The 7,738-nt window shown below is 45.7% G+C and overlaps 2 non-coding genes across 2 annotated transcripts; both read right to left on the bottom strand.

Moving 5' to 3' along the window:
* Positions 1-1,780: 1,780 nt before the first annotated feature.
* Positions 1,781-1,852, bottom strand: Trnae-cuc. The gene has a single exon. It is a non-coding gene; the product is annotated as a tRNA-Glu (tRNA).
* A 291-nt stretch (positions 1,853-2,143) lies between these two features.
* On the bottom strand, positions 2,144-2,249 carry Trnal-caa. Its single transcript has 2 exons — positions 2,212-2,249; positions 2,144-2,189 (listed from the first exon to the last, which is right to left on the bottom strand). It is a non-coding gene; the product is annotated as a tRNA-Leu (tRNA).
* Between the last annotated feature and the right edge of the window lie 5,489 nt (positions 2,250-7,738).

Raw genomic sequence — 7,738 nt, 5'->3', positions numbered from 1 at the left:
AGAATGTTCTGTAGGTGGAATTGTAATGACCTTTTCAAATTAGCATTTTTACTCAGGGCGAAGTCAATAGTTTTGCTTTCATTTATAACTGAGTAGCATTCTGTGATATGGTAGTGTGATGTGACTGTTTGCTTTTATACTGTTGGCTTTTTTTTTTTTTTTTTTTTTTGCAGTTGTAGGGCTTGAACTCTGGGCTTGGGCGCTGTCCCTGTGTTCTTCAGCTCAAGGCGAGCGCTCTACTGCCTGAGCCACAGTGCCACTTCTGGTTTTCTAGTGGTTTATTGGAGATAAGAGTCTCACAGACTTTCCTGCCCTGGTTGGCTTTGAACCTCAACCCTCAGATCTCAGCCTCCTGAGTAGCTAGGATTACAGTACACTGTTGGCTTTTGAGAATTCTCCATACATCCTACATAGAAAGGAGTCTTTTGTCAGATACATGATTTGCAAAGATGTTTTCTCTTTGAGATTTATTTTTTTTCATGCTGTTAATAAGATCTTTCACAAAACACATTTAAAATTTTGATGCACTCCAATTTTAAAGTGTTTTTTGATGGATTATGTCTTTTGTGACTTGTCTAAGATCTTTGCTAAGCCTAAGATCCTGAAGGTTTTCTCTAAAGTGTTTATATCTTATATGCTACACTTAAAGCTATGATTAATTTTGAATTAATTTTTTTGTATAAGATGGAACCAGTCTTCCTACAACTAGAGCCCCATAACAAGTGGGAACAACTTGGAAAAGAACTGTGCCTTATTTCAACAGTTTTTTGCTAGCTTGTAGGCCAACCAAAAGGTGGTGGATGCCTAGCGTTTACTTTACTCTGTCTATTTAAAATCAGTATTTCAGATGGAATCAGGTTTTCAAATACAGTATGTTATTTTTTGCAATAAATTTTATCTACTCATAGAAGAAAATTCAACAAACATGTAAATTACAACGAAGAAAAATATAAAATTTTACCATTCTGCCACTAGGGGAAATCACAGTTATATACGTGTGTTTGTCCTTACAGCTTTTTCTTTTAACCATTTCTTCTTACCCATTTGTAGATCCCTTTCCATTCCATTTCAAGATGAAATAAAACTTAAAATCTAGCTAGAATTTCAAATTATTTTTCATCTTAATCCTTAGGCTTACAGATACTAAAGCTAAGACTTATTAAAAAACAAAACAAAACAAAACAGCCTGCTTTCATCTAGAGAAACCTTAAGTAGGATTTGAACTCATCTCTCTCTGATCAATAAACCTGTTGTCACTCACGGTGCTGTGCTCTCTGGACTGGTTGTTCTGGGAAGCCTGGCTGTAGCCATCAGAGAGAAGCAATTCTTATGGATCTCAGGGTGGGGGGAGAGGGCAGAGAGAATGGGGGATGACAAAATATTAACCAATATTGAATCTCGATTAAGAGAACATTCGATTCGGTGTAGTATTATTTTAATTACTTCTATTGATTTTCAAAACAAAAGGTAAGTTCTGGAATGGGTGCGAGTACCTACCTGACTGTGCCTGGGGTGGCAGGTGCCCTGTTAACATCCTTGGGATGTTTTTAAACTCCGGGGTAAAGTTATTCGAGCCAACCCTGCGGCAATATTTTGCATCATTTTGAGCTGTCAGAATTGTTCTTTCCTCTTTAAGACTCTATAGTAGAGGTAAACGGCAGGCACGCCGTTAGTAGCAGTTAATTATTTCTTCCAAAAGAGAACAACTCTTCTTTTTTCGTGTTGCATTTTAGTGAAACAACCGAGTCACGCCAGGGCTTTCCAAGCAAAAAAGACTGGCTTCCCTGACCGGGAATCGAACCCGGGCCGCGGCGGTGAGAGCGCCGAATCCTAACCACTAGACCACCAGGGAAGAGATAGCAGAAGGCTCCGTAATCTGCTATACTAATGTTTATTTTGTGACGCACACACTATCCTGCGAGGGGATTGGCTGGAGCGAGTTCGTGGGCGGCCCCGCCCCTCCGCTCCGGCCCAGTCTGTTAGCCGCCGAGTGACCGTGCCGGGCGGTTCAGAACGGCACCGCTCTGCCGTGGCCGCCCGGTGTCGGGACAGGAGAAAAGGCCGCTCTCCCGCAGCGCTGTGCTATGCGGTGGGAGTGTGTTTTGGAGGAGGAAAAAAACAAACGACGGTATAAAAAGCCTTGTGTCAGAAGTGGGATTCGAACCCACGCCTCCATGCGGAGACCAGAACGCCCGCAGGGAAGGAGAGAACCTTGAGTCTGGCGCCTTAGACCACTCGGCCATCCTGACACCCGGCGGCCGTCGCTCCGCGCGGCTCCTTGTGGCGACGGTCGGGGACCGCGCAGGCGCCGCGGAGCCCGGGGCGGAGGCCGCCGAGGCGGGGAGGGGACGCGGGCGGCGGAGGCGGGGGCCGCGGGCCGGGCTGGAGGCTGGTCCGCGTCCGCCCGTGCGTCCGTCCGTCCTCCCGCCGTGTCCGTCCCGCCCCCCTTCCCCCCCGGAGAAGGGAGTCCTCGGTGAAAATCCAGGAGGACGGATGCGGCCCAGGCCGTGCCCGGATCGCTTTTTGCCAGAGCCTTGTCCCCGCTCGCTCGGAGCGGGCTGCGGGCCGAGCCCAGCCGCTGGGCCGGAGCCCGCGCCACCCAGGACGCTGAGATCGGAGGCCGGCGGTTCGAAGCCAGCCCGGGCAGGGAACGCTGGGAGACTCTTATCTCCAACGAACCACCAAAAAGCTGGAAGTGGCGCTGTGGCTCCGGCGGCAGAGCGCCCGCCTGGAGCTGAAGAGCTGAGGGACAGCGCCCGGGCCCCACGACCGGCAAAAACAACCCAAAACCCTCTGCAGCGGGGCGCCAGGGCCTCGGGCCTCGGGCCTCCGATCCTAGCTACTTAAAAGGCTGAAATCTGAGAGCCAAGGTTCAAAGTCATCGCCAGCAGAAAAGCCCTGAAGACGCATCTCCAATTAACAAGCAAAAAGACAGACAAGAGGGCGTGGCTCAAGTGGTTAAGCTCCAGCTGAGAGTAAATAATTAAATAAAACTTAAAAAAAAAAAAAAAAGCTGAGCCAGAGATCAAGGCTCTGAGTTCCAGGTCCCAGTACCAACAACACCCCCAAAACACAAAAAACAAGTTTGGTAAAGAATGCGATGTTATTTGTCCAAGCTTTGATTTGTTGTGTTTCTGGGTCTCTATTAAGAAAATTTCGGCCTGTGCCAAGGAGACCTAGGGTCTGCTTTTTCAGGGTCTGCTTTGATCCATTTGGAGTTGATCCTGGTGCAGGGTGATATATAAGTATCGACTTTTAGTTTTCTACAAGTGATTAACCAATTTTGCCAGCACCATTTACTGAAGAGGCTGTCTTTCTTCCATTCTATTTTTTTAGCTCCCTTATGGAAGATTAGATGGCTATAGGTCTGTGGGTTCATTTCTGGGTCTTCCATTCTATTCCCATGGTCCTGAGGTCCCACAATGGAATTCCATGCCTCCATCAGAAAGAATGACATTGCCCCATTTGTTAGGAAATGTAAAGATTTGGAAAAAATTCTTATAAGTGAAGTAAGCCAGGCCCAAAGAAACATAGGTCCCATGGTTTCCCTTATTTGCAGTAACTAGTATATGTCTGAGACAAGAGAAAAGGTCAGATAAGATGATGTTAGATGAAATGAACCCCAAGATAAGGACTCAAATGGTTTTTCTTTCTTGCTATTGTTTCTAACATATTTGTAAAATGAATTTTTTGTTGTTTGTATGTCCCTCCCCCACGGTATAACCCCTGTTTTCTCTGTTGTTGGTATAATTTGGGGGAGGGGAAGGGAAAAATTGTTTAAATAGGGATACAGGTGGACCCATTGCAACAATGAGATATACAAGATGGTATGTCAAAAAACAAACTTTACAACTTGGGGAGGGGGGGAGGGGGGAAGGCAAGGATGGTAAGGAAACAAAGGAGGAGGCAACAATGCTTTATAAGAAACGTACTCATTACTTTGCTCATGTAACTGTAACCCCTTTGTATGGTATTTTCACAATAAAAAAAACTTATTAATAAAAAATGCAATATTAAAATAGTCTTAATGTGCCTCCTACAAAGCAATTATGAAGGGAAAATGATTCTACAATTTAAAAAAGTCCTAGAAACATCTCAAAGGGTCCAAGTGACCAAAGGCCCCAAGTAAAGCCAGTTGCAGGTCCCGGGCTGACCCGTTGACAAGGGCTCCACCCACAGGATACCAGGAGAAAACCACAGCATTGATTTTCTAATGGTCCTAATTCTTGCCCCACCCTCTCAAAACAAAATGTAAAAACTGTGGTCTCCAGGCCACCATCTGATTATGAGAAACCCTCTGGCAAACACAAAGAACACGCCACCGTGGGACGCCTCCACAATCGTGGGCAAGGTGAAGGTCATGATAGTCAAGCACCTCTTTCACTTTGAAAAAGACAAGAAGAGAGGCCACAGCTCCATTCAAGCAAGGCTGAGTCCTGACCTTGGGTCCCAACAAGCACACTGACCCGGAGGTTTGGTGAAGCCAAAGAGGAATGCAGATGCAAGGTCATGGACGTCCACACGCTCCCTCCCCGGTGTTTCTGCTTCTCTACTGCTTTGTCAAAGGATTCAGGGAGAAGCAGGGGACCGGGCATCATGCCACAGCCCTTCTGAAATGGTTCATGGGGAAAGAAGTTTATTATCCAATTCTTGCCATTTTTATGTTTAAAATTACTTCAAGAAAAAATTAAATGGAAAATCTTCAAGTATTATAGGCAAATCCAAAGAGGACAGACTTTGAACCCGAATGATGCTCTGTTCTCTGATGGATGCGTCTCCTCAGTGATTTGAGCCACCTTTCCTTTGTTTCTGGTAGTACAGCTGGAATTCAAGGCCTTAAGTTTGCTCAGCTAGTGCTCTCCTGTTTGAGCCAGGCCTCTGGCCTATCTTTTTTACTGGTGAATTGGAGTTGTGCAGACTTTTTCTGCTCGGTCTAGTTTTCAATCACAGTCCTCCAGATCTCAGACCCCTGAGTAGCTGGAATTACAGGTGTGAACCCCTAGTCCCTCACTGCTTGGGATCTTTTTAAGTGAAGTATTGTTTTCTGACGTAAGCAATGTAGCTCCTGCACGTGCAATTCCATGCACAGGGTCAAACTGAGGACTTGGGTTGTGCTGGGGGAGGAGGAGGGAAGCAGTCATGGCAGGTTGGCCCTGAGCTTCTTGGGTTCGGGCTATAACCACTTCCAGACCTGGTGTGGGCTGCTGGGGTGAGTCTCCTGTACCCACTCATATGTCCTTGAGCTGGATAGTTTTGATCTGTTTTTTTTTCCTTTGTACATGTTATACTCAATAAAGTTTAAACTTAGGATGGAAATAAGGCATGGCATTTGGCCTTTAAAAATCCATCATCTGCCAGGCTCCAGTGGCTCACGCCTGTAATCCTCGCTACTCAGAGACTGAGATCTGAGGATCACGGTTGAAGCTAGCTCTGGCAGAAAAGTCCGCAAGACTCTTATCTCCAATTAGCTCCAATTTAGAAAAAGCCAGATGTGGTGCTGTGGCTCAAGTGGTAGAGTGCTAGCCTTGAGCACAAAGAGGCTCAGGGATAGTGCCCGGGCCCCTTAGTTCAAGCCCCAGGACACACACACACACAAAATCCACAATCTACCATAAACACAGGATGATGGTAATTTTGTCATAGCTTCATATCTAGCATCCACGAATCAACAGTGAGTCATCAACCTAACCTATAATGACACTCTGATAAGTCTGTGGTTCAACAGGAATTCAAGGGAGGGGTCAGATCAGTCAAAGGTACCTTTCAAAGATGTCCATTAAAAGTGCCAACATTCATAACACGAATGGATGTTCATAGCATTCCAAAGATATTTGTAATAAAGGGTCCTGGTTGACATATACACCTCACCTATAGAAACCCCTGTGTTTAGCTCCGAAGGCCTGGTAGCTAAACAATGCTGCTCATCAGTATTCCAAAGGATATGGGTTCAAGTAGGGCACGGAACACGTATTCCTGCCTGGTGGAGTAGCAGGTGCGCTCCTCCTGTGGAAAGCTTGGGCTAAGTCTCACTCGCATGGTTAGGTGGCGAGGGAAACCCAGCTTCGGTCCATTCTTCTCCCACCCCCCTTTCGTGGAGAAGAGCTGACTTGCTAAAACTTTGGACCAAGGAATTCACTGAGACTCTTTACAACTATCTAAGCGCTTTACAATTGTTTGCTTCTCTACAGTCATGCAATTCATTTGATTATTTGATGCAATTGGCTGACTTCTCTACAATCCTGCAAGCAATAAGAGCCGGAAGAGACAGTGTCTCCTCTACAAAGGTCTCCCTCACCTCTGCCTGCTGCCCCCCCTTCCCTCCTCCCCCCGGAGGGAGAACCCCACCATCCCACCATTAGACTTTGGCTCCACCATTTTCAAGCTATGTAGTTTGGGGCCAAATTAGTTAACTTCTTTATCCCTTTTTTTTTTACCTGTAGGGTCAAAATAATAAATCTTTTTTATTCTGTTTGTATAAAATACAGTGTCGCCTAGGCTCGGTTTTATGTAACTGAGCAAAGCTTGAATGCAGTGAGGGAATTTTATAGGGCTAGAACAATGGCAAAGGGCAGAGAAAGAGGTGGACAGTCATCATATATGACGACGAAGATGAGAAGCACTCGATCTACCAAGTGAAGGCCTTTTTTGTTTTGGCTTGACAAGCTGAAGTTTCATGGTTTTCTTCTCACTCTGTGTCCTCCACCATGAAGGAGATATTATACTACTATTCCCAATTTCACAGACAAGAAAATTGGGTTCAAAAGGCTATTGTGTGCTAGAAAAAAAATGAATTGTTCAATGGTAAATCAAAGCCAGAACCCTGAACCCCGAGTCTATCAAATCCAGGCGTTATATGTCAAACTGAGGTTCAGGATCACCTGTCACCAACAGTCACCTAGAAGCTTAAACTTGCTGATTCCAGCCCCACGCAAAAACCTACAAAGCTTTGTCCTGGCATCGGACCATCTGTCTAGATTTTGGAATCAAGGCCTAAATGCACAGACTTCCTTGGATAAGAGAACCTTTGAAAGGGGTGGGTGGGTGGCAAAGGGCCTTGCTCTGAGTAAACCTCCGTGAGCCTGGTGTGGGGCCAGCTCATGTAGTTGGAGTGGTTTAAGAGTTGGGTAAATAAATCATCCCAGCTTCTCAGGAGGCAGAGATTAGAAGGATCTCAGTTTGCAGCCAGTGCAGAGTACATTTCCCCCACCAAAAGCAAATAGCAAGGCCCTATATTAAAAAAAAAAAAAAGTATATGCCCGTAATTGTAGCTGCACAAGAGACAGGTACGAAGATCACAGGCTGAAGCTGTTAAGAACATAAATACCAGATACTACCCGAAAAAATCTGAGGTGCAAAGAACTGGACCCCAGCTAGTACAAAGCCCTGAGTGCAAACCCCAGTATGGAAAAGTAAAGGGTTCAAAGACAGAACACAAACCACAGGAAAAATACTGACCATGGTGAATATTAACACATTGTACATGTAGTCACAAACTGCATTATTAAGACAGCCAAACTACAAACTAGGAACGAGGAGAATATGTTGGCAACTTGCATATCTCACAGAGGACTCAAAAAGAACTTCTTCAAGTTATGAAGAAAATGACCTTTTCGGGCTGGGAAGGTGGCTCAGTGGTAGAGCGCTTGCCTTGCATGCCTGAGGCCCTGGGTTTGATTCCTCAGCACCACATAAGCAAAAAGAAAAAAGCCGGAAGTGGCGCTGTGGCTCAAGTGGTAGA

This window comes from Dipodomys ordii, unplaced genomic scaffold, assembly GCF_000151885.1.
Source record: "Dipodomys ordii isolate 6190 unplaced genomic scaffold, Dord_2.0 Scaffold27, whole genome shotgun sequence".
Lineage (NCBI taxonomy): Eukaryota > Metazoa > Chordata > Mammalia > Rodentia > Heteromyidae > Dipodomys > Dipodomys ordii.
Note: the sequence above shows the minus strand (reverse complement) of the source record. Positions and strands in the feature narration are given on the sequence as shown.